Genomic DNA, 27,761 nt, shown 5'->3' with positions numbered 1-27,761 from the left:
TGTAATGAGAATTAGAAGACCGGGGTTCAAATCCATGTTCTGTGGAAGTTCTGAGCTTGAGCAGATCACTTTATCTCCCTCTCTGGGATTTGATTCTTTAATCTGTAACCTGAGGGCTTGCATGTGCTGATCTCTCACAGTCTTTTCTGATTTATTGATTGATTTATTTATTTTAAAATATTTTATTTATTTATTCACGAGATGAGAGAGAGAGAGAGAGAGGCAGAGACACAGGGAGAGGGAGAAGCAGGCTCCATGCAGGGAGCCTGACATGGGACTCCATCTTGGGTCTCCAGGATCAGGCCCTGGGCTGAAGGCAGCACTAAACCGCTGAGCCACCCGGGTTACCCTCTTTTCCGATTTAAAACGATTGCATAATTACTACATTTTCCTCACTACCTCTGAGTGTCTGTATATACTTTCCCCCCTTTATTTTTCTTGGAGGAAAAGTTAAATGACTTTCCAGGATCAGTTCGTATGATTGTGAAACTGCCCATTCCTAATTCTTCCAGTGTTGTTGTTTATTCATTTATCCAGCAAACATCTATACAGTAGGATAAAACAAGAGATGTAATGTGGCAATGTGGTGGCACAAAGTGGAAGTGAAGCTTTTTGGTAAACCACGTGAGGGCTTATAGAGCAGGGCATCCCTGACCAGAATTTTAAAATGAAAAAAGCCTTAGTAAAAGTAGTAGCTTCTTTTTTTCTTTTCTCTTCTCTAAAGATTTTATTTATTTAACTTGAGAGAGATTGAGAGCGTGTGAGTAGGAGGGAAGGGGCGAGAGAATCTAAAGCAGGTTGAGTGCCCAGCCCCAGGTGGGGCTTGATCCCACAACCCAAGGTCATGATCTGACCCGAAACCAAAGGTGGGACACTTAACCAACTGAACCACCCAGCTACTACTACACCCCAAAAGTAGTAGATCCTTAATGTAAACAAAAATCAGGTAATATAGATTAGCAAAACTCAGGGAAACAACCAGTCTTAAAACCTCGATATTCATTTCTTCCTATCCTTTTGAAACTGGATTTTAAAGGATGCCTAGACAACTAAAAAGAGGCTGGTGGAGGAAGCATTAAAGGCAAAAGAAATAAGGAATACAAATGTATGAAGGCCTGAAAAAGCATGTCATGTATGCCAACTCTAAGAAGTTAGGTATGGCTGGACCATAAGGGGTATTGCATGGGGAATTGGAAGATGTTTGGAGTCATCAGCCATACCTTGGAGGACTTTGAATGTGAGTCATTAGAGTCTGTCTGTAGAAGTTGAGAGCCCATAAAGGGGTTTAAGATAGGAAAAGGACAAATTTATGATGTGATTTGCATTTTAGAAAACTTATTTTGGCAGTTTCAAGAAGGCAGATTAAACACTTGCTACCTGTTTGCTTTCCTTTACCAAATCTATAGACATAATAGAAAAATATACATGCAGTCGTCTACAGAAATAAGGGGAAATCTCTGTAAATCAGAAACTGAAGAATTTCTGAAAATAGGAGGTCCAGTGGGTAACACTCATATCCAGAGGTGGGGGAAATTGGGAACATGAAGGGTCCCAGAGTAATCAGTAAGGTGATTACTATAACATAAGCAACTCCTACCTGTGTAAATTCTGACACGAATTTGGATGGAGCAAAAGGTCTGTTACCATGCAAGAATTGTATGCAGGAGCCTGGGTCTATGGGATAGTGCAGCACTATGGGTAACTGGCTATACTCACACGTGGAAGACCAGGCACTGAGGCACCCTGAATGCTCTTCCTCCACTCTGCCTGAAAAAATGTGAAATGAGTATTGCTTCCTGAATAAGCGGTACCAACAGAAGCCAGCAGAATGTAACAGAATCCAAATACAAGGATAAGAATTTCCAAATGTTTCAGGAAAGCCAACAGCATGCAAGAGAATCAACAAACAGAAGAGCTTGGAGTCAAGTAAAAGTTATTAGAACAGAGTTCTAAAATAAGTTTAGCCAATAATTTTAGATAAGGAGTTTATTATATTTTTAACAAAAGTGAGTGATTATAAAACAAGAGTAGGTGTTTATTAGGAAGAGTTAGTTAGGGATCTGAGGAATGAGAAATACTGTTGTTGAAATAGAACAATATTTGGTGCCAGTGGAGGATGAATTAGAACAGTACACAATTGGTAGCAGAGAGAACTGGCTCTTTCTGGTGATCCAGTGTTATGGGGTCCTGAACTAAGATAGTAGCAGTAGAGATAGAGCTGAGGAAACAAATACAAGAGGTGTTAAAAATAGAGAATTAATAGGACCACTCAGGTGTGAGAATGAAAGAGAAGAAGGAATCTGAAATATTCCTAGGCTTCTTGATTGGTTAAGTGGAGAAGTAATATTGCCAGAAACCACAATAGCAAATTCAAGAGTAAAGGTAATTTTTGAGAGGGGTAGGGGAGATAACTGTTCTCCTCACTTGAACATGTTGAAATTGAGATGCCTGTGAGACAACCAGGTAAATTGTTGTCTGTTAGACTAGTGGATGTATGGATTCAAATATTTGGGCTTGAATGAGTTTTGGGAGTCCTATATAGGTAAGTTTACTCAGGAGGAATGCAGACTTTGAGACTGAATGACCACTTTCATTTGAGAGCTAGTACAGGCAAGGGAGGGTTGGAATAGTAAGATGTACACCAAGAATAATATCCTGGAAACTAGAGAAGTAAGGATGTGGTCAACAAGGTCAGATTACCAGGGGGTGAATGAGGGCTGAGTGGTAATTTGGCAGTTCAGTGGAGGTGGAAAGCAGCTTCAGTGGAGTGGTGGGGCTAAAACCGTATTGTAGTTAGTTAAAGAATGCATGGTGAGGGCACTTGGGTGGCTTAGTGGGTTAAGCATCTGCCTTCAGCTCAGGTCATGATTTCAGGATCGGGAATTGACTCCACGTGGGTCCTGGTCCATCTAGCAATCAGAGGGAATCCTGCTTGTCCTCCCTATCTACTCCTCCCCTGCTCATGTTCTCTCTGCCTCTCTCTCAAATAAATAAAATCTTTTTTAAAAAAAGAATGCATGGAAGGTGGGATGAAAGGCTGTGAAAATAGATTTTGCAGATACAGGTTATATAGAGAAGGGAGGTCTGTGGGAGCTGGGATATGGAATGGATGCAGGGTTGGAGGACCAGTGTTCTTCTCTTAGTCTAACTTTCTCTTCCCTAACTTCTCTTCTTCTTTGTAGCTTCTTACAAACATTGTCAGGGGGTTTCTCTCATTTTCTCCTTTTACCTTCTCCTATTTCAGTCTTTTTTTTTAAATAAGATTTTTAAAAATTTATTCACGAGAGACACACAGAGAGAGGCAGAGACACAGGCAGAAGGAGAAGCAGGCTGCATGCAAGGAGCCCAGTGTGGGACTCGATTCCGGAAGGAACTCCAGGATCATGTCCTGGGCTGAAGGCAGGCCCTCAACCGCTGAGCCATGCAGGCATCCCTCCTATTTCATTCCCAACTCTACATTTTTGTTGACACTTATTTTCTCTTTTCTTTGTTTGGAAGGATTTATGTGATATCTTACCTTTTTTGTTCATTTATTTGTATGCTCTGTCTCCTCAGCTACTTGATACCACAAGTCTTTCAAGGTCTTTTTGTGCCTTAAACTTGACCACAGTGTCACACTGAAGATATTAAATTAAGAGTCATTGAAAATTAATTGCACAAATACATCTAGTTCCAAAAATCCCATTTGGAATAATTGTCGCAAAAAAAAGTGCATTTAAAAAATTATTATTTTAAATAGACTCTATGCCCAGTGCAGAGCCCAGTGTGGGGCTTGAACTCATGACCCTGAGATCAAGACCTGAGCTGGGATCATGAATTGAATGCTTCACTGACTGAGCCACACAGGTGCCCCCCAAAAGCACATTTTAGGTAATTAGAAATTTAATATGACTTTGGGAAAGTTTGAGTAACCTTAAAATACATTAATTGAAGTTATATTACAGGAAGAATAAATTATCCTGCCCTGGTGCAATACCTATAACATCTATTGTTTGACTTCATATTAAGAGGGATGTTGGCAAACTAGAATCTTGTTCAAGAAAGAGAAAAGGGCAGCCCCCGTGGTGCAGTGGTTTAGCGCTGCCTGCAGCCCAGGGCGTGATCCTGGAGACCTGGGATCGAGTCCCACATCAGGCTCCCTGCATGGTGCCTGCTTCTCCCTCTGCCTGTGTCTCTGCCTCTCTCTCTCTAGCTGTGTCTTTATGAATAAATAAATAAAATCTTAAAAAAAAAAAGAGAGAGAGAAAAATGATAGGGTTGAGAGTGCTGGTTGTCAACCCAGTATCTGTTCTCCCTTTCATTCATAGTAACATTATTGCTGTTGTGTGGACACATCTTTAAGGCCAACTATAAAACATTTCCTAGCAGTTGTAAAGAGAAGTCTAAGGGTATGGCTTCTAGGAAAGCTCTTTAAAGAGAGAGAATCATCCAGGAAGCCTCAGAAGGAACTCTTGTCTCTTCCTTTTTTCTGCCTGGGACATGGATATGATTTCTGGAGGTACCATGATCATTTTTTGACCGCGAGATGACTTTGAGAGTAGATGCCATGGGGTAAGGCTGGCAGAGAGAAAAGATAGAGCAGGGAGGAGTCGATGGTGACTAGCAAGCTGTCAGTCCATCCTGATATTCCTACCTCCAGATAGATGTCTTATATGACAGAAAAATAAACGTTTCTTTTCTGTCAGCCACAGGTATTTGTGTGCCTACTTTAAACTAACAGAGAGGGCTAGTCCCCAGACTGGATTAAGGCTGTTACTGAGGCCAACCTTAGCAGTCGGAGATATTGTGGCCTCAGCTGGTTTTGGTTTTCAGATTTGACCTTAAGGGAAGATTTTCTAAAAAAAGATTTTAACACTCATCTAAGTGATTTTTAAAAAAAGATTTTATTTATTGATTCATGAGAGACAGAGAGAGAGAGTGTGTGGCAGAGACACAGGCAGGGGGATAGGCAGGCTCTCTGCAGGAGCCCAATGTGGGACTTGATCCCGGACCCCCGGATCATGCCCTGAATCAAAGGCAGACACTCAACCGCTTAGCCACCCAGGTGTCCCTCATAAGTAATTTTTAAGAAAGCTTTTCTCAGCTTGATTCTGAAAATACATGACCATCCTTTCTGTAGGTATGAGCAAACAAAAATTATAGGAGATAAGACTCAACAGTTCAAAAGAAGGAATGAAGGAATAATTTGAATTTTTATAGCAGGTAGCTCTCTGCAAAGTAGTTAGGACTCTGTGCCAGATATAAAAAAGTGAAATTCTAAAAAAAAAAAAAAAAAGTGAAATTCTTAGACTTAGTGAAATTTAAGAGGAGATTGTCACAAACAGTGGGCATCCAGAAAACAGGAAAAGGTTTTTGGAAAACAAAATCGTTAATTTTGAACTAAAATAAGTAATAATAGTGAAAAGTAACTGTATATTTAGGAAATCATATTAGTCAATTAGAACATGAGTTCAAATGATATTTCAGAGTTATGTAAAGAATGGAGCATGACAAAAAAGGTAATAGGCACAGTAGATAGATCCAAAAGACATGGTATACATAAATTGAGTGTTCTAGAAGGAAAAAAAAAAACAGATGATGTATAAATAATCAAGAAATACTCAAAAGTGTGTGTTGAAAATATTGCTAAACTGATGACTTACATTTTAAAAAGAACTCTCCAAATGGCAGAAATGAGTGATTATACTAGTCATGTTTCTGACATTCAAGGATAAGAGAAAATTCCAAAAGTATTCAAGGAGGAGAAAAAAAAATGATTTTCAAAGAAAAGATAATCAGATTGGAATCTAGTCTTTTAGTTAAGATATTGCTAAAACAGAGAATTCCAGACCTTTGGATTTACGGGCCAATAAAATGCTGATAGAAAACTTGAGTGATTAACATAAATTATCAAAGATTTTTTGACTAAGGGCATGAAATATAAAGCAAACAATGAATAATTTTTGTTTTAGGGTGAACAACAGTCACTTTTATTGATTTTACTGGGTGGAGAGTAGTGAAAATTTCATCACCAATTTGTATTGGTTCTTGGTTTGGAGTTTGGTAACTACAGCAATATCTACAGTGTAAGAGAAAAGGATATAAACTCAGAGTTTTATACTTTACCATACTGTCATTTACATATAAAGGCAAAATAGAGATTTCCAGACAGATACTATTTTAGAAATAATACTGTCTTTTGTATCTTTTTCAAAACAAAGTGTCAATAATATAATCAGTAAATTTAACAGATTAATATGAAACTGTACCATATAAGATATTTAGTTCTGATTATTTGTGAAAAAGTCATTAAAACTAAGCCACAGAAATAGCAAAAACAAACTCAAAAGTATTTTAAGCATTTATTGTGTTCCTACTGTGTACTAGGTACTGTGTACTAGATAGAGAGCTTGGCTCTCAGGATACAGTAAAACAACAAAGTCATGTGAATTTTGCCCTTTGCCGGACCCCCATCCCTCCCGCATGAGGATGCGGGACCATGAGCTCAGAGTCTAGCAAGTGATACAAGAAATAACCAGGTAGGTACAGTGTAGTGCAATGGATGCTCCTACAGTGGAAAAACTGCAGAGTGGAACATAAGCATAGATCAGGAGCTGGTTTCTTGAAGAGGGAACATCTGTGTTGAGACAAATGTATATATGTGTAGTATATATACAAGAATACAGGAGAGAGAAATTGAAAAGATTTCAGATTAGTTGATTGCATCGAGCGTACAAAGTGGGAAAAAGGAACAGATGAGACCAGAGGGGTACCTAGGGACAGTATCACATAGAACCTTGGAAACAAAGTCAAAGCAGTTGGGTATTATCTTGGGAGGAATGGGGAATTATTAAAATATTTTAATCATGAAAAAGTGATGTGATCCGGTTGTTTTTTAGGAAGATCACTCAGGCTATAGTATGGAGAATATTAGATTAGAGCCTGGTAAAATTGAAGTTGGTAAGATCACTTAGAGAGTTGTCTTATTTATTTGTTCTAACAAATATTTCTGGGTCAGAGGCAATACTGGGTTGGCTATGATAGGATCATGGGATGATGAGTAGTGGAGGAATTTGAGAAAGATTTAGGCTTTGGTTGGATATTAGGAAGATGTAGAGGGAAGAGAACAGACCTGATCTTAAATTTTTGGCTTGTGCAAGAGGTACGTGATGATGATGCTATTCAGTAGGGAAACCGCAGAGATGATGATTAGGGAAGGATGATGAGTTCAGTTTGAGGTCCCAATCCAAAAGATAGATAAGTGGATTTAAAGTTTAGGAGAGGGCTCTGGGCTAGAGATTTGGAAGGTAACTAAAGTCACATATGTGAAAGGTCACCCATGTAGAATGTGCAAGGAGGGAAGACATGATTTAGGCGAGAGACCTTAGGAACACATATATTGAAAATGAGGATTCTTTGTCTTTTTTTTTTTTTAAGATTTTTATTTATTTATTCATGATAGACAGAGAGAGAGGCAGAGACACAGGCAGAGGGAGAAGCAGGCTCTACCCTGGGGGCCCGACACGGGACTCGATCCCAGGACTCCAGGACCGTGCCCTGGGCCAAAAGCAGGTGCTAAGCCGCTGAGCCACCCAGGGATCCCCAATGAGGATTCTTCTAGTAAGACTTTTAGAAGATTGACAAAAAAAAGTAAGACAAAAATCCAAGAGTGTGTGGACTAACAATTCTGAAACCATTGTATGTGTATGTTGGTATTAAACAAACAAATGAATGGGTGGTAAACAGTGGGAGCCAAGTTTCTCACTTTTGGAGAGTGAAGTTACAGATAGCCCTGGGCAAGAGAAAGGCTAGAACGAACCATGTAGTATTGTATTAGACTTCGAGACATCAGTAGAAACTCATGTTTAGCTTAAAATACATAAATGATTATAGATACGTATGTATAAATGGTGTAGTACATATACATATATTTCTTTGCTCTATCTACTGAGAAGACCTAGAAGCAATGGTACCCTGGTAGCACAAGCACACTTAGGATTCAGATCTTAGTTTTTAATACTGTTCTACAATAAAAAGAACTAGGCTCCTTGGAAAATAGCTCATTCTGGGAGTGGGGCAGGAATATGCAACATATACCCTAAACATTTTATAGTGCTGAAAGTAAGAATATATTCAAAATCCCAAAATGTAGGGGCTTGCAAAATGATAGAGGAGCCAGCTGGAAAGAACTTCCAGAGGCCTTAGCAGGAACAATTTGAACAACAAAATAAATAACATACTACTGGATTGTAACCCAGAGTATAAAATAAATATCCCTAAGTCCATACTGATTACAAGAAGTGACTGAATAAATAAGTGCCCCTACTTATTTATTTACCCAGTACAGAAGAATTCAAAGTAATTGATACACACTTCCCTTCCTCAAGGAGGTAGAACCTAATTCCCCGTTCTTGAATGTGGCTGCACTTAGGACTAAAAAGGAATGCTTGTTTGTTTGGATGCTGTTTAAAATTAAATAAGGCAGGGACCAAGGAATTCTCATGGGCTGCAGCGTTAAAGAAATTGGTGATCTCAGTGGGACCAGTTCTAGGGGGAAGGTAGATTGTTTGGCTATTAATTTATATGTCTCTGACTTTAACCAACCTTACAGAGTATTATTCTGTGTGTTCTTATTAGAAGATTTAACCACAAACTGATAGCTACTTAGTGTCTATCAAAAGCTCACAATATAAAAAATGTAAGATAGTATAATGACAATCTTAATGTTGTATTCATCTAGTTTCTTAAGAAAACTTTTTTGGAGATTTTGTTTGTTTATTTGAGAGAGAGAGAGAATGAGAATGAGCAAGCAGAAGGGGCAGAGGAAGAGGAAGAAGCAGGCTCCCAGCTGAGCAGGGAGCCCCATGTGGGGCTTCATCCCAGGACCCTGGGACCATGACCTGAGCCGAAGGCAGACGCTTAACCGACTGAACCACCTAGGCGCCCCATCATCTAGGTTCTTGTATTAAGAGAGGCAAAGATATAGGCAGAGGGAGAAGCTTCTCGTAGGGAGCCTGATACGGGACTCCATCCCTGGACACGGGATCACGCCCTGAGCCAAAGGCAGAGCCCAACCACTGAGCCACCCAGGTATCCTTTTTAGTATATGTGCTGCCGAAGCGAGCACAAGGCGTCCTTTTTGTGTTAAGTTTTTATAGAACAAAAGTATCAGGACCAAACCATCTCAGTCTCCCTTGACATGAAAATGCCTGTTACTGAGTTCTGATTTAATGATATACTATCTGTCTGTATAGAATCTACCTGTAAGAAACATCATTTGAATAATGTGTATTTTCTAAAATTGTATTTGAAACTGTAGTCTCCTAGGTTTGTTCTTTATACAAATGCTTATGGTTCAGATAAAAAATTTATGTTTTCTTCTTAATCCAAAATTAAAAACTTACAACCTAGAAAACAATAGACCCAAATTTGACACTCAGTGTTTATAATTTGCTGATGTCATGATCTTTATAGTGTCTGTTTCAGTTGCCAACTGTCATATAACAAATTACCCCCAAACTTAATATCTTAAAATAACCTTGATTTGTTCTTTTTACGGTTCTCTGGATCAGGAATTGGCTAGTGCTTGGCGAGGGGATTCTTCTGTTCTATGTGACTTTAGCTGGGATCTCTCAATCAGCTGTTAGCTGAACAGGGTTGGACAGTCTGAGAAGGTTTTGTCACGTGCTTGGCACTTTGACCTATCTCCATATGGCCTTTCCACAGCATATGGCCTTTCCACAGCATAGTTTCAGGGTAGTTGGATTTCTTTTTGACACAAGGTAGATGGCTTCTAGCTTCTAAACGAGAAAAAAAGGGAAGCTGCCAAATTTCTGGTTTCTAGAGCTTAAGAACATCACTTTCACCACATCCTGTTGGTCAGAGCAAGTCACAAGGCCAACCAAGATTTAAGGAGCTGGGAAATAAGTCCCATCTCTCTCTCTCCTTTTTTTTTTTTTTTTTGAAGTATTTTTTTTAAATTTAAGTAATCTCTACACCCGACATGGGCTTGAACTCATGACCCAAGACCAAGTCACATGCTCTTTCAGCTGAGCCAGCTAGGCACCCCCCTCCCCCACCTTAGCTCTGTCTCTTGATGAATTGAGCGACATGTGCACAAGGGAGAGAAGGAATCAATGGCAGCCATCTCTAGAGGGTAGTATGTACCCATACCAACTGCTGCAGTGTCTAATTTTTAATTTTATTAATATAGTTTTATTGTCATGAATCCTCTTTACCTTACATTTTAACTTGTAACCAATCCAAGTTCTCTTAGAAATTAGCAAGGCTATAAATATTTTTTTTTCAAGGCTATAAATATTAAATAAAAATTATTACCTTAATTTAAAAGGAAAGATTTCAGGATAATGGACAGGGGTCATGCTAGGGCTTACAATTCTCATCAATCTGTATACATTTATCTTGGATTAATGAGTATCTTGGATTATTTAGAGTTAAAAGTCTTCAAAACTTCTTTCTTCAGAGCTGTTATTATGAGAATTCTCGGCTTTATTTTTATTTTTCCTGATTTAGAAGATTTACTGACATATTTCCATATATATTATTTTTAAGTTCTGATAAACTTGTGGAGTCTAGTCTAGCAAAGGCTATTGTAATTTAAAATCAAGATACCCTTTGATTTAGTAATTCCACTTCATGAGTATACAGATATTATTTACAGCATTGTCAATACTGAAACAATAAGAATTGTTTCCCATCAATGAGAGACTGGTTAAATAAATAATGATATATTCATATATTATGAAATTGTTAAGGGTATGAGGGAATTCTAAAAGGGGTGATGTGAAGTAAACTCTAAGGTGTATTAGGGATGCCTGGGTGGCTCAGGCATTCTAATCTCAGGGTCCTGGGATTGAGCCAGTGTAGGGCTGGCTGCCTGCTCAGTGAGGAGCCTGCTTCTCCCTCTTTCCCTCCCTTTGCCCCTCTCTGCACTTACGGTTTTTCTCAAATAAATAAATAAATAAAATCTTTTTAAAAACCTCCAAATCTTTAAAAACAAAAAATCTTAAGTTACATTAAATTAAAAAATCATAATAAGAAGCTCTGTAAGTAAGCCACCACTTTCATTAAAAAAGTATGTAAATGTTTTATATGTATAAGAATACCTATGAATACTTAATAAAGAAAGAATAGGATGATTGGGGGAAAATTTCTATTTACCGTAATTCTTTAGGACAGTTCACTTTTTGTGTCAGGTACATATACTAACTACTCTAAACATTAACTTCAGAAATGCTCTGATAGCTTTGTTTCTTTTTTCTTTTTCTTTTCTTTCTTTTTTTTTTTTTTTTTTGTGTGTGTGTGTGTGTGTGTGTATGTGTAAGCTGGAATGTTAGATGTTCCATTCAGACAGGAGTAGTCTAGATTCAGGGAGCCTAAAAGCCAGTAGGAAAGATTAAACAAACGTAGCAAGTAATGAGACTGCTTGTTAGAGTTGTCATTTTAGCATTGTTCAAAATCTCTGGCCATTATTTTTACTGGATTGCTTATTGTCTTACTATATTGAAAAGTTCTTTATGTTCCCAAAACAAGTTCTTTAGGAAATGTTTTGCAGGTACTTTCTGCAAGTTTGTGACCTGACTTTCCTAACACTGTCTTTTGAAGAGCAGAATTTAAAAATTTTGTTTTACTCTGATATATCAGTTTTTTTCTTTCATGGTTTGTGCTTTTTCTGTCACACCTGAGAACTCTGCCTCACTTGGGTTGGCAGACTACAGCTGATTTAACCCACTGCTTATTTTTCTAAATAAAGTTTTGTTGGAAAATGGCCATGCCCATTTGTTTACATATTGCCTATGGCTGCTTTCATGCTATAATGACAGTTGAATACAATAGAGACTGAATAGCCTATAAAGCTGAAAATACTTTTTGCAAAAAAGTTTGACAACTCCTAGGCTAACCTAGGGTTCTCAAATTTTCTCCTATGTTCTCCTCTGGCAGTTTTATAGATTTGCGTTTTTAAATATTTAGGTCTATTACTTTTTTGTATAAGATGTGAGGTATGAGTTAAGGTTCTTTGTTCTCGCCATATAAATTATCAATTGTTCTAGCAGCATTTGTTACAAAGACATTTTTTTTCCCATTGAATTACCCCTGGTACTTTTGTTGATAGTCATTTGACTGTAAATTTGTAGATCTGTTCCCTGGATTTGTATGTTTATCCTATGCCAAAACTACAGTGTCTTGATAACTATAGCTTTAATAGAAAGTCTTGAAATCAGGTAGTGTAAGTTTTCCAACTTTGTTCTTCTTTCTTTTTTTTTCAAAATTGTTTTGAATATTCTAGATTCTTGGCATTTCCATATAAATTTTAGAATCAGCTTGTGAGTTTTTAACCAAAAAAATCTTCTGGGATTTTAATTGGGACTTAGGTTAAATCTATAAATATTGAAGAATTGCTATTTTTAACAATATTGATGGATCTGATATTTGAAAACAGTATTTCTCCATTTATTGAGGTCCTTGATATTTCACTCAGACTTTCATATGTTTGAGCACACAAATCTTCCATTTATTTTGTTATATTTATCTTAAATTTTTTGATGTTAATATAATTGCTGTTTTGTTCATTTATCTGTAATTATTCATTGCTATTGTATAGAAATACAGTTGAATTTTATGTGTTGACTTTGTGTTCTGCAATTTTGCTAAATTCTTTTTTTACTTTCAGTAATAGATTCTTTGAGATTCTCTATATAGACAGTCTTTTGTGAAAAAAGACAGTTTTGATTTTTTTTTCATTTCTGGGCTTTTATTTATTTTTCTTGTATTATTGTACTGAAAGTACAGTACAGTGAGTAGGAGTGGTGAGAGCAGATGTTCTTGCCTTATTCCTGATCCTAGAGGGAAAGCATTTAGTTTTTCATGATTATGTATATTAGCTGTGATTTGTTGTAGATTCATGTCCTAGGCTGAGGACGTTCCATTCTGTTCCTAGTTTTCTGAGAGTTTTGAATCATGAATGACTGGGCTTTTTCTAATATATTTTTTCATATATTAAGATGATCATTTATGTTTTAATCCATTGTTAGGGTAAATTACATTGGTGATTCTTTTTCATATATTGATCTAATATTAATAGTGCATTCCTGGGATAAAGTCCATTTGGTCATGATACATATTTCTTTTTATGTGTTGCTGGATTTATTTTTCTAATATTTGGTTAAGATATTTTATGTCTGTGTTCATGAAAGGATATTAGCCTATAGTTTACTTTTCTTAAAATTTTTTTTTGTCTGATTTTTGTGTCAGAGTAGTGCTAAAATTTCTGAATAGTGCTGTTAAAATGAATTGTTTTCTTCTTATGTATTTCTGCAAGAGTTTATGTAATACGATACAACTTTCTTAGATACTTGGCTTTCTTACCAAGGAAGCCACTTGTCATACAGCTTTCTTCATGGAAAGGTTTTAAATTATGAATTAAATTGTCCTTAGTATATCAAGAGCTATTCTTTTTTTTTTTTTTTAAGAGCTATTCTTATAATCTGATTTCTTCTTTTAATGAACTTGGTAGTTTGTCTTCAAATTTTCAAGAAATTGGTACATTTATGGAAGTAATAAAATTTATTGCCATAAGTTATTCATAATATTCTCTTATCCTTTTAATACCTATAAGCTCTCTAACGATGTTCCCTTTTCATTCCTGATATAAGTAATTTGTACCTTCTCTCTTTTTTTCTTGATCATTCTGGTCGGAAGTTTATTCAATTTTGTAGAATGTTTTATTTTTTTTTTTCAAAGATATGTTTATATATTCATGAGAGACACCCAGAGAGAGAGGCAGAGACACAGGCAGAGGGAGAAGCAGGCTCCATTCAGGGAGCTTGACGTGGGGCTCGATCCCAGGACTCCAGGATCAGGGCCTGGACCAAAGGCGGTGCCAAACCGTTGAGCCACCCGGGCTGCCCAATTTTGTCGAATATTTTAAAGAACTAGATTTCAGTTTCATAGGTTTTCTTTATTGTTTTTTGTTTTCAGTTTCATTTCTTCCTTCTAATTGCTTTGTGTTTAATTTACTCTTTTTCTACTACTCTAAGAAGGACTTACATTATTGATTCGACTTTGCTTGTTTTCTAATATTAGCATTTAATGCTCCGAGTTTGCTAACAACTGCTTTAGAGGTATCCCACAAATTTTGATATGTTCTAAGTTTCATTCAGTTAAAAAATATTCAAAGATTTCTCTTACTCTTTGACCCTTGGGATATTTAGAACTGTGTTGTTTAATTACTAACCCTTGATAATTCTTTATCTGTCAGTTTTTGATTCTAATTTAATTCTGTTTTGGCTAGAGAAAATACATTATTTGACTTAAAGTCTTTTAAATATCTTGAGGTTCATTATCTAGCCTAGAATATGGTCTTTCTTGGTGAATGTTTCATGTGCCCTTGAAAATAATATATATCCGGGATCCCTGGGTGGCGCAGCGGTTTAGTGCCTGCCTCTGGCCCAGGGCGCGATCCTGGAGACCCGGGATCGAATCCCACATCGGGCTCCTGGTGCTTGGAGCCTGCTTCTCCCTCTGCCTCCTTCTCTCTCTCTTTCTCTCTCTCTCTCTCTGTGTGACTATCATAAATAAATAAAAATTAAAAAAATATATATATATTCTGCTCTCATTGTGTAGAATGTTCTGTAAATGTCCAATTAGGTCAAGTCAGTTGATAGCATTTGCAACTTTTCTGTATGTTAGTGGTTTTCTATTTTCTTGTTATGTTGATTAATAACACAGGAGTAGTAAGGTCTATAGCTTTAATTGTGGATTTGTCTAATCTCCTGTTTTATTAAATTTTGTTTCATTTATTTTCAAGCTGTGTTTAAGTGAAAATACATTTAGGATTGCTATGTCTTTGGGTGAATTGTTCCTTTATGTAGTGTAAATGTCTTGTGGCTAGCATACAATTGGGTTTCATTTTTGATCTGATAATCTCTACCCTTTAATTGGATGTTTAGATAATTTTATTTATATAATCATTGATAAATATGGATTTAAATCTTTTTTTTTAAGATTTATCTATTTATTTATGATAGACACAGAGAGAGTCAAAGACACAGGCAGAGGGAGAAGCAGGCTTCATGCCGGGAGCCTGATGCGGGACTCGATCCTGGGTCTCCAGGATCGCGCCCCGGGCCAAAGGCAGGCGCCAAACCGCGGAGCCACCCAGGGATCCCCAATTTAAATCTATCTTGCTAGTTTTCTATTTAAAAAAAAAAATTTTTTTTAAGAGAGAAATGGAGTAGAAGTGGGGAGGGGCAAGAAGGGGGAGAGGGGGAGAGAGAGAATCTTAAGCAGGCTTCACACCCAGTGCAGAGCTTGATGTTTGGCCTGATCTTACCCTGAGATTGTGACCTGAGCTGAAATCAGGAGTCGGATGCTTAACTGAGCCACTCAGGCATCCCGGTTAGTTTTCTATTTCTGACTATTTTAAATTTACTTTTTCCTTTATTTCTGCCTTCTTTTAAATTAGTCCTTTTTCATAATTTATGTATGTAAATAAAATAATTGTGATTATAAATTATAATTATAAATTATACATTTATAATTATTTTATAATTATAAAGTAATTTTATGTAATAACTTGGCTTATTCTGTATATATGGTTATATGTCTATGTATACACACATATATACATGTATACATGAATGTTTTTACATATACATATACATATATCTGTATACATACATATATATTGTAGCAGTTGCTCTAAGTCATGGTTTCTCAACCTTGGCACTGTTGGTATTTTCAGTTGGATAATTCTTTGCTGTTGGGGACCAGAGGGGATATCCTGTATGCAGTATAGGATTTTCAGCAGCATCTCTAGCCTCTGTTGACTAAATGACAGGAGCAACCACTTCCCCCCTAGGTGTGACGACAAAAAATGTTTCCAAGGTACCTGGGTAGCTCAGTTGGTTACGTGGTGAACTCTTGATTTCAGCTCAGGTCATGATCATTCAGGGTTGTGAAATTGAGCCCTGTGTAGGGCTCCATACTGGGCATGAAGCCTGATTAAGATTCTCTCCTTCTGGGGCACCTGTGTGGCTCAGTGGTTGAGCATCTACCTTTTGTTTTTGTCATGATCCCAGGGTCCTGGGATGAGACCTGCATCGGGCTCCCTGATCGGGGAGCCTGCTTCTCTTCTGCCTATGTCCCTGCCTCTCTCTGTGTGTCTCTCATGAATAAATACTTAATTAAAAAATAATTCTCTCCTTCTACCTCTGCCCCCCTTCCCTCTCCCTAACTTGTATACATGTGCCCTCCCTCTCTCTAAAAAAAAAAAAAGTTTCCAGAGTTTGCTTCATGTCCCTGAGGGAGTAAAATCCCCCCCTGTTTGAGAACCACTAGTTTAAGGTTTAAAAGATAGAACTTTCACTTATGACAGTATTTATTTACTTATTTATTTTTAAAAATATTTTATTTACTTATTTGAGCAAGGAGGGAAGAAGAGACATAGAGTGCATGAGTACAGGAGCAGGGAGATGGGCAGAGGAGGAGGGAGAATTAGACACCCCGCTGAACCAGGGAGCCTGAAATGGTGCTCATCCTGAGACCCAGGTATCATGACCTGAGCTGAAGGCAAAAGATTAAGGGCCTGAGCCACTCTGGCTCTTTGGCAATCTTTATTTATGTAACATTATTACTGCTTTATGTGTCACATTATCATCTTATGAGCATATATATAATTTTCTACCTTCCCTCTTTATGTTGTCACAAATTTTACTTCTATATATGTTAATAATCCCACAATACATTATTACTTTTTGTGTTCTTATATAACCTTCTAAAATGAATAAAAATTAAAAAAGGCTTTTATATTTACCTTTTCTTTATAATCCTCATAATTCCTTTTTGTAGATTCACATTTTTACCTGGTAATTTTCATTCCTGCCGAAAGAACTACCTTTAATGTTTTTGGTGTCTACAGGCAGTGAATTCTGTCAGATTTTATTTGTCAAAAAATTCTTTCTTCATTTTTGAAAAAATAATTTTCTGGCTATAGAATTCTATGTTCAGTTTTTTTTATCTTTCTACTTTAATGTCTTTTTGCTTGTGTAACTTCCTGAAGAAAAGGAAATACTAATCTTTGTTCTTTGTATGTAATTTTTTTTCTCTGCCTTTGAAATTTTTATCTTTGTTTTTCTGTATTTTGGCTGTGATATATCCATGTATATTTGTGTGTGTATACATTTTCTTATTATGATTGGGATTCTCTAGGATTTTTTGCTCTCTGGTTTGTTGTCTTGGATTGATTTGGAAAAATTCTTGGCCTTTACTTACATATTTCTTCTATCTTGTTTTTTGTTTGTTTGTTTCCTTTTCTTGCAGCTTCAATTGAATGGAATTTGTTTGAAGTTATTTTGATATAGTTCCACAACTCCTGAATGCCCTAAGATGTATTTTTCCTTCACTTTTTTTAAACTGTGGTTTCATTTTGAAATATTTATGTTTGCTTGTCTTTAAGTTCACTGATTCTTTCCTCCTCTGTGTCCAGACTGCTGTTGAGCCTGTCTCAGGAATTTTTTTTCTCTAATAAAATTTTTTTTTTATTTCTATCTTTTACATTTTTCCTTTCTTTTACAGTTTCCATCTCACTGCTGAAAATGTCCATCTGTTTGTGCATGTTGTCCATCTTTCCTACTAGATCATTTAACATATTTATAGTTATTTTTAAATGTTAGTTTCAAAAAAAAATGTTAGTTTCAATAGCAAAATCATTTCTGGTTCTGTTGATTGCTTTATCTCTTGACAAAGGGCTTTTTTCTTTTCTTGCTTTTGTGTAATTTTTTATTTAAAGCTCATCGTTGTGTACAGAAGAATAGGAGAGATTGCAATGATCTTCTGTCAGGCTGTTTGTGTTGGAGGTTGAGTCAATCTAATCATGAATTGAACTTGGTTTGGATTATTTTACCCTCATTACCTTCATTGTACCTCAGGCTTCAAATTTCTCCAACAGTTGGCTGCTGTTCCCTTGTGTTTAGAGTGTGGCACGTGATCCTACAGGATTTTTCTGTGTTCCTATACCATCCTCATCTTTCAACAATATTTGCGTATCTGTGCACCAGAGAAATTTCTCTTTATGTTATTGTCCTCTTCGAGTGATTATTGTTGCTTGTGGGGCAGGATGGGATTCTCTGTTTGTAGTCCAGACTTAATCCTGGTCAGGCCCTATGTTCCTGGGTGTTGGTGGTGGGTCTTTCTTGGCTTTTCTCCTCTTTCTCCCACGTGGCAATCAAGCTCTGCCATTTGTAGCTGGTCATGGGGAAGAATATCCACCCCCCTATCCCCCCACCGTGGTAGTTGATCTCTTTTGGTACTGGTGTAGGATCCTTTGTCCAAGACTTTTTCCTGTTCCCCCTCCCCAATAGTGGCAGAATTCTTTTTTGCCTCTAACTTTTCCTGCATCAGTGTATCTTTGCCTGTGTCTGGGGGCTTGACACTATTTTCTCCCCCTCCTCCAGAGGCAAAGGCATTTTGCTTCTGTCCTCCTCTGAGGCAGCGGATTTTTGCATGGACCCTAGTGTGAGAGGGTCTTTCTGTGCTTCCCCTAAGGGCTCTGGGCTTTTGCTCTGTGTTTAAGGAAAGGTTGGGGCATCAGGCTGGGATTCTGGCCTGTACTTGTCACCTCCTGCTCACTTTCCTCATTGATGCAGGGCTCTCTCTAATTTACCTTTAATTTTTCTTGTGAGCACCTGGTTGAGGCATGTAGAAGAACTTACAGTTGAGTATAAACTCCCCTTGTGTCTGGATCCCCAGCCATTCCAAACTGACACATGAGTCTACTTTTGGTCTTTAAGAATTTGTTAAAATTTTAGTTGATTTTTTTGGGGCACCTGGGTGGCTCAGGAGACTAAGCGTTTACTTTCAGCTCAGGTCATGATCCTAGGGTCCTGGAATTGAGCCTTGCATCAGCCTTACTGCTCAGCAGGTAGTCTGCTTCTCCCTCTCTGTCTGCTTACCCCATCCTATGCTTGCACTCTCTCTCAAATAAGTAAAATCTTAGAAAAAAAAAAAGTAAACTAAAAGTAATAAACATAACTGTGTTAATCTTGAAAGACAATAGGAACATCTGAAAAATACTTCAGAGCTGACAAAAAATGTTGGCCTATGAAATAAAAATTGTATGTGAGATACCTTTATTTTATGGAAATCAGATTTTATGAATTAAAAAATAAATGCAGAACACAGAAAATTATGAAGAACAAGGTTTTATGAATCTGACTCTAGGTGAATAAATATGTAAGAAGGGTAGCTTTCAGAGCTTCTGGGTGGCTAAGTGGTTGACCATCTTTGCCTTTGGCTCATGTTATGATCCTGGGATTGAGTCCCATATTGGGCTCCCTGCAGGGAGCCTGCTTCTCCCTCTGCCTATGTCTTTGCCTCTCTTATGAATAAATAAATAACATATCAAAAAGAAAGAAAGAAAGAAAGAAAGAAAGAAAGAAGAAAGAGAAAGAAAGAAAGAAAAAGAAAAGAGAAAAGAAAAGAAAAGAAAGAAAAGGAAAGAAAGAAAGAAAGAAAGAAAGAAAGAAAGAAAGAAAGAAAGGTGGCTTTCTAGCACTATTAGAAAGATTTCAGTTCTAGACTCGGTAGTGGAATGGATGGTCCCTTAAAACAGAAAGGAACAGTGTGTGTGTAGGCAACCTTATAGATCAAAGGATGGTAAGAATTACTGAATGTTTTTAGGAAAACTGGCTGGCAATTCAGAAAACAGTTTAGAGTAAAATCTCATTCCATACATCTTTTGGAATGAAGTATTGGAACAATTAGCCCATAAAAAGGTAAAAATCAAGAGTATGTATCTGCTATCATTGAAAGGGGAGAAATTTCTAAGCAGAGAAATGTAAAAGAAATGGAGAAGGCAGTAGTGGACAAATCTGGCCACCTAAAAAGAAAAAAACTTTTATGTTAAAAGCCAGTAATTGAGAAAATGTTCAGTGAATGAAAGAAACAGTGTTTTCACAACGTAAACAACCTACACAAACAATTAAGGAAAACATGAAGAAATTCCTCTCCTACCCCACCCCCCTACAAACAATGGATTGTTTATATAGACATATCAAAGACTCAAAAATTTAAAGAAATATATATATATATATACTTCTCTCTCTAACATTTTTGTGGAAATTAAAAATCAGAGGCTTTTGGTCTCTCCATTTGCACCAGGTCAAGCTCATTTACCCCAGAGGACAAAGAAGGGCTGCCTCTTCTAGATCCTCCCTTCTCCTTTGTACTCTGTCCCACCCAGTGGGGAAACAAGCTCAGAAGATTCTAGCTGAGGATAAGGAGCTCAAGAAGATTCTAGCTGAGGATAAGGAGCTCAATTGGAAGATGAAGTGTGGCAAAAGTTTGGAAAGAAAGGCAGTGTGAGTAATGGAGGAAGGACCTGATTAATGACATATAAAAGGCTCACTGGATAACATTCAATGTCAAAAATTGAAGACTTTAATGTTATAGCAGGATCAGTCCACATGGTTGGGTATTTTCTTCCTAGCAGGTGATTAAATTGAACCAGGATTAGGAATTTGAGGGTAGTGAAGTGGAAAGAAGAAAGTAACATATTAGGTAGATTGATAGCTTGGGTGGCAAACAAGATTTTGAGACTGTAATAACACAGTTACTAACTGGAGAGATGAGAGTAGGTGGAGTGCATCTAAGGGATTAAATCTGGACCTAGGTTACAAAAGATAGATTGGGGTATTGAATGATGAAGAGAAGAGTATAGAACAACCACATGGCCTGAGCCTGAGGGAAGGGATGGGATTGCTTGTGAGTTAGGGTGCCTACTGCCTTAGCCTTCATTCTAGAGGGTTCTTAAGCGTCAGATTTAGCCCAGTGGTTGAAAGAAGCGTTCGTTGATAGGTTGAGGATGTAGAGGTGATTTGTTTCACTATATAAAAGAGGTTTCCAGAAATTCCCCAGGGAAAAGTTTGGAAGGAAGGGCAATGGTAGGGGAACCCATGAGGTGAGTGAGAAGGCACAGAGGACAGACACTGTGGGCATGAAAATAGGGGAGAGGTGAGTTGGCCAGAATGGTTTGTGTTTTGAGTAAAGCCCACGGGTGATGGGTGGAAGCCATAGGTAGAATTAACTAGCAAGATTCCTGAATTGACCTGAGATATAATGATTTCTGTGGTCCTAATCCACTCTGTCCACTCTGTCTTTGTAATCTAAGGGAATATTAATTTAGTAGAAAGCTTAGCCCTTGGTGGTAAAGCCTAAACCAGTTATGCTTTAAGTAATGAAAGCTGGTAGGTTTCACATTTCTTATGTCTGCCAAGTCCCTCCAGTGTTAGGAGTTAGCTTTTTATTTATTTTTATTTTTTATTTTATTTATTGGAGAGTGTTCACAAGCATGTATGAGCTGGGGGAGGGGCAGGGGAAGAGGGAGAAGCAGACTCTGTGTTGAGCAGGGAGCCTGACCGGATGGGGGCGGGGGGTGCGGAGGCTCAATCATACAACCCTGGGATCATGACCTGAGTGAGCTGAGAGCAGACAACCAACTGAGCCACCCAGGTGCCTCTAGGAATTAGCTTTGAGATAAATGTGGGAAACATAGTACTACCATTAGTTTAGAAAAATCTAATTTGTTCTATCCCACTGCCAGTATCCAGTAATGAATGCTAGCCATTACATTGAGGTATCTTCTGCTAGGAATCCCATTCTCTCCTATTGTTCCACTTTACCTGAAACAGATTACTGAGGCCACTGCTGCTGGGTGATGTCAGCACCTCTGATGAGTAAGCTGATAGTTGAGGGTCCTGGTCTCCTTGGAATTCCAGTGCAAAGCGCAATTTGTTCTGCGTACTTTCATTAGGGATCTGAACTTTTGAAAGCTAGTAACTAATGATCTCTTATTAACTTTATTTATTTAGCCTTTAATCTTTAATCTCAATTTTTAAAATATGTAGTGGGGACAAGAAAGAATTGGCGTTTCTTGAACAACTAAAGCATTTGTATAAGAATCTGCATGCTTACAGGGAAACAGTGATACGTAGCAGAATCTAAAGTCTGTCATGTTTTCAGTAGACTAAATGTATCTTCTTTCTCTTACTTTAGATCTGTCCATATTAGTGGAAATGTAACTGGAATTTACTCTGATGATAAAATCAAGGACCATCAGCAAGAGCATGCAGTAGGAAATTTTGGTTCCAAATGAAGACACCAAGATTTAGGATTTCTACTTTTTCTAAGGTATTTGAGGCACAAATTTACTTAAATCTGACTCATTGGAAGTCATTTTATAATGTTGGTTTCTATATATATAGATTTCATAAGTTTAGAAGTTTTTATGTTAGTGGTTAGCTTTTATTTTTTTTTAAAGGTTTATTTATTTATTTTAGAGAGAGCAAGCATGTGTGAGAGCACAGTGGGGAGGAGCAGAGGGAAAGGGAGAGAGAGTCTTAAGCAGATTCCACACTGTGCGTGGAACCCGATGCAGGGCTCAGTCTCATGACCCTGAGATTAGGACCTGAGCTGAAACCAAGAGTCAGATGTTTAACTAACTGAGCCACCCAGGTGCCGCGGGAAATAGAATAATTCACCCTTCCCTACTCACTTCCCCTTAAAACTAGTTGAGAAAAAAATCGAGATTTTAAAGGGAGGTAATCTTTATATTTAATTAAGCATGTCAATGATAAATATACTGAGTGCAGATTAAGACTGAGTATGTTAGAAGATCTGGAATAAATAAATGTCAATTTAGTAATTATTTTATGTCATGACCGTCTGAGATTAGTAGCTGAATTTAGCACTCAGAGTCAGCTCACGTGATACATGAAATCTTAGTGATTGTCCTTTAGTTTGATTTGGAAACTTTTTTGTTCCTGTACTCCTAAATTTATTATTAAGAGTTTTCTATTCACTAAGAAGTATCACTTTTACTCCTCATAGACTGTCCATGTAGGACCTTTGGGATCTGATGGGGTAGTTTCCCTTAGACCAGAAAGGGAGATATATAATTAAAGAACCAAGTGACACTTCCAAGTCATGGGGTGGATCCCAACTTTAAAGACTACATAAGACTGTTGAAAACAATCAAAGGAAATACAGTGTCAACAGAAAACAAACACCATACTCTATTTTTCTAAAATCACATATATGCCAAACTAGATATAGTTAGGTTAGTGTTTATTTAAAAACAAAATTTTTTTCTTCTAATTATGTTTTCCAAATAGGAAAGAAGTATGGAAAATAATTATTTTAGGGATCTGGTCAAAGTTGGTTGATTCTCTGTATACATTATAGAGGTTTGTAAATTAATCTTGAGGACTACAAAGAAGAAAATGTGAGAAAAATCTATCACTTATTACTAGGATTATTAATTTCATTTTGTTGTTTTGGAAGAAGAATATGTAATGCAGTAAGTTGTAAAATAGTAAGAATCCATGATATTGGAAAATCCCAAGACTGCTATAGTTATATGTAACCTTTTAAAGGAGGTGGTATAACTGAGCAATGTTTGTGAAAGTAAAGTTACCTTAAATCATGTAGCAGATGAAGAAGAATTAGATTGCTTCGATAAGAAGTTTTAAAACTGTTCTTGGCAGCTAGTAGATATATTATACTCCTCAAAATTTTTTGGTATCATTTTGAATCAAATGGTAATGATAATTAAATATATAATGTGTCTTATCAGAACCATTTCCCTTGTTTTTTAAAGATATCTTCTTTCAACTAACACTTAACAACATTAGTTGAAAGTCCAAGCTTTGCAAAGAATAGTTTAGATATAGGGAAGAATATAAATTATTCTATAACTTCATTATAAATGAAGTTGAAGAAATCTTTTACTTCAAATGTTTACTCTTGGGGCTAAGGAAGCTAAATACACTCATCTGAAAACCTGTTTAAAAACAATCATAATGGGCAGCCCCAGTGGCTCAGCAGTTTAGTGCTGCCTTCAGCTCAGGGCGTGATCCTGGGGCCCTGGATCGAGTCCCACATCGGGTTCCCTGCATGGAGCCTGCTTCTCCCTCTGCCTGTCTCTGCCTCTCTCTATGTCTCTCATGAATAAATAAGTAAAATCTTTTTAAAAAAAATCATAAAACAAGCACATAAAGTCAAAATTTGGGAGCCCTTTCTAAGTAATATAGTACTGTGTTCAGATTCCTAACAAAAGTTAACATTAGGGAATAGGAAGTTCTAATCAATTTGCTGACTACTTAGTTGTAGCTGTTAACTGTTTATGGTTCTATTTGTGAAAGTGCCCTATAGCTAAATTTATTTGCTTAATCCTTAAATGAAAGTGTCTATAATTCCTCAATTTCTCATATCTCCCCACTCATTTACAATCATTTGCACGTGATATCCTTCATTAGTATTTTTCATTTTCCCCTTTGGAAATGAAAAATAGTGAAAATTTCACAAAGTTGTGCTCAGAAATTTTATAGGATACATTTTGACAATATTTAAAAAAAATTTTTTTTGAGGGGACTTTAGATTTTGAGATTGTGGGGTGTTGGTTTTTTCAAGGAGGATCAAGACAAAATCAATACCTGAATTATGGCCCTAGAATGTTTATAAGGTTATGTCTTAGATAACAGTTTACATTAAGTTAAAATGGTACCTTTAAAAAATATTTTATTTGGACGCATGAAAACATTTGAAAACAAATGTCAACAAGAGAAGAATAGGTATTCCCTTACTACAGTTTTCTCTGCGGCATGATGGAAAGAGCACAGGCTTTGGCTCTCCTACTTTCATGCCACCCTGAGGAATTGAATTAATATTTTTGTCTTAGAAATATTGCTTTTTAGACTTGTGATGAAAAGTGAAATGTGTGTAAATTATATAAAATAATGCTACTCAGTGTGAGGTAATGAATGTTGTTGCTAAAGAAAGAGAAGACCACAGTACTGAAGTATCATTCACAGTTACCCTTCTCATAGCAGAAAACAGGTCAACTCGCGCTACTAGTGAGAAGCTTGTAAAACCAGTTTCAAAGTTAATGGCAAATATTATGCTTGGAGAGAAAGTAAAATGAGCTTTTGGCAAAAATCCCTTATCAAAGGCATACCATCTGGAAAAGCAATTACTGTCATGTGTGCACGCTAGCAGAATTTTTGTTTTTCAGTTGGATGAAAGCACTGATGTTTAGAGAACATACCAGCACTTCATAGAGATGTGTTACTGTTTATCACTGAGAAATCCATACTGCAGCAGAGGAGTTTTTTGTTGTTGTTTTGTTTTGTTGTTGTTCGTGGTGGTTGGTGGCCTTTGTTTAAAGCCCGTATTGCCTGGAAAAGTTGCATTTGTTCCTGTGATCAAAGCCTCATGAAGTTAGCTGCAGGAAAGGCTGCACCTAATCTGTGAGGAAAATAAATTATACCAGGGTATCAATTCCTATCTGCTTTTTCAGGGAGAATTGACATTCAGTAATGTGATTTGAGTCTTTTTAGATTTTATTTATTTATTTACTTATTTATTGAGAGAGTGTGCAAGCAGGGGGGAGGGGCATAAGGGAGCGAGAAAATCCCAAGCTGACTTCACTCTTAGGTGCAGAGCCAGAGCCTGCTGTGGGACTAGATCTTAGGACCCTGAGATCATGACCTCAGCTGAAATCAAAAGTTGACTCCTAACTGACTGAGCCATCCAGGTGCCCCTTCAGTAATGTAATCAGCATCTTCTGATTGTGATTTAATATCAAAGTAGTAAAAATTGTGGATGTAAGCAATTTTTGACCACCAAAGACATGTCCTTTCAGCATTTTGTGAAGGAATGGTCAGTAAGAATAGGATCCTCCTTTTTCACAATGGTGCATGCTAGCTAGGTAGTATGACAGGGCTTTAAATGTTTAATTAGTTTTTTAGTAAATAAGGTAAATATATTTTTAATATTGATAATGCCATTTCTATGATTTCAAGGGGGCACAGCATAGTAAATATATTTAATATTTCAAATAGTAAGGACTTACTGAACTTGTAAGTTCATATTCACAGTTATCATGAATTTTAGTGTTGAGAAGGTATGAGTTCATAATGATAGTTCACAAAACAACTCACTAGTTTTCTTTGGAGTATGCTAAGGAGCCAGCTGTACCTGAATGTAACCAAATAATTGAAGAGAGGAAGTTTCTTTTGTGAGGAGTATTTTGGTTGATAAATGAAAAAGGAGTGATAAATAGAACATCACCATTTTGTTTTTGTTTTTAAGATTTTATTTATTTATTTGACAGAGAGAGAGGGTGTGTGTGCATGAGTACAAGTAGGAGGAGTGGTAGAGGGAGGAGCAGGTTCTCCACTGAGCAGGGAGACTGATGGGGGACTTCTGAGATCGTGACCTGAGCCGAAGACAGACACTTCAACGGGACTGAGCCACCTAGATGCGCTAGAACATCAGCATTTTGTAGTGAATTCCTGGACATAAGTAAAGATTATCAGTGGCTGCTAACATCACAGAGAGAGACAGCCAGATGTTAGAGTTCTCTCAATGAAAATTCACAATTCAACCTAGTAAGTATTCCTGCCAAAAAATTGAACTTGAACCTGAATCTCATCAAGCTTCTCGCTCTACCTACCAGTTTACAGGAAACACAGAAATAAGGCAACAAACGAAATGATACCATGGAGATATAGTCAGTAAAATCTAGGCTTTGGGGAAGTCCTTGAGATACACAACTTGTTTTTTTCAACAAATTAATTGTAAGGAACAAAAAAAGAGAAATGAGAAGGAAACTTGAGATTAATGGCAATGATTGGACTTTATCAAGGACCAGTTTTGTTTTTAATTTACCTCCTGATCTGTAAGCAGCCTATTCATGGCTCACTTTACTTTCAATCACTTGTTGATTTCATTGGTCCTGTTTGCTGAATTTCTTTATGAATCTTAGATAAAACTACTACTTCCTTCCCCCAGCTCTCACACTTATTACATTATTACTTCCCACCTGACTTTACGTAGGTTATATAAGGTAAAATTAGGCAAAGCCCTTAGTATATGATTTAGCACATAATAGGTACGTAGTAAATATATGCCTTCTGATTTAAGAGGTAACTTCTTCATGATTTTGTTTAAAAATTGTTCCGTTGCGTTAATTAATTTTTAAAATGGGAAGGGGTGAATATGGCTTAGTTATTTTAATAGAAGTCCTAGGCCTGGGACAGCTAGGCCTGGGACAGGTGGCAAAAACTGTTGGTAATATTACGGTGGTTTAATGAGTAATCTCTGTGTTCTCTGCAAGGAACTTTTTTATAATTATCTTTGAGTTTAAGAAAGATTACTGAGAGAGTTGGTCTTCAAAAGAATACTTGCTTATTGGGGGTGGTATGGGACAATTTAGGGGGAAATGTGACTTGTTCCAACTCCATGGATTTTAGGATAGCTAAACTTCGTGAAAGGAGGCATATAGGCTCTAGTAAGAAGGAAAATTTTGAGTGTCACCCTCAGGAAAAAGAGATGAATCACAATTATAGCCTTTTCCTAAAGGTTATAGAAGGTAGCCATCCAAAGACCTGGTATAGCTAATTAAAAGCTATATTATTTTTTTTGTATTTCACCATGCTACTTCCTTTATCTCAGGTGCACCTGTGATTTTGTATAGCCATAAACTGTAGCAACCTAACATATCTTTACTGGTATTTTTGAAAATGATATTAAAATATTTGGAAACTAAAGATGGTAGTGGTATAAGAATTCCAGTTTTCAAATGACAGCTATAATTATTGAGTGGCATAGCTATTAAAATTGAATAATCAGTCACTTGACTATTTTTTTTTAAAATTTTTTTATTTATTTATGATAGTCACAGAGAGAGAGAGAGAGAGAGAGAG

General features: G+C 36.9%; 1 protein-coding gene across 22 annotated transcripts in view; it reads left to right on the top strand.

The window, feature by feature from the left end:
* NCOA1 (nuclear receptor coactivator 1) overlaps positions 1–27,761 on the top strand; it is a 241,938-nt gene that overhangs the window by 34,560 nt on the left and 179,617 nt on the right. For 18 of the 22 annotated variants that reach the window (XM_025983969.2, XM_025983974.2, XM_025983972.2 and 15 more), the window contains exon 2: positions 22,051–22,185. The exons of the other annotated variants lie outside the window; for them this stretch is intronic. The gene's annotated coding sequence lies outside the window, so the exon portion shown is untranslated. The remainder of the gene's footprint in view (positions 1–22,050; positions 22,186–27,761) is intronic. 22 annotated transcript variants of the gene reach the window in all.

Source organism: Vulpes vulpes, chromosome 8, assembly GCF_048418805.1.
Source record: "Vulpes vulpes isolate BD-2025 chromosome 8, VulVul3, whole genome shotgun sequence".
NCBI lineage: Eukaryota > Metazoa > Chordata > Mammalia > Carnivora > Canidae > Vulpes > Vulpes vulpes.
This window is presented reverse-complemented; position numbering and strand designations above follow the sequence as displayed.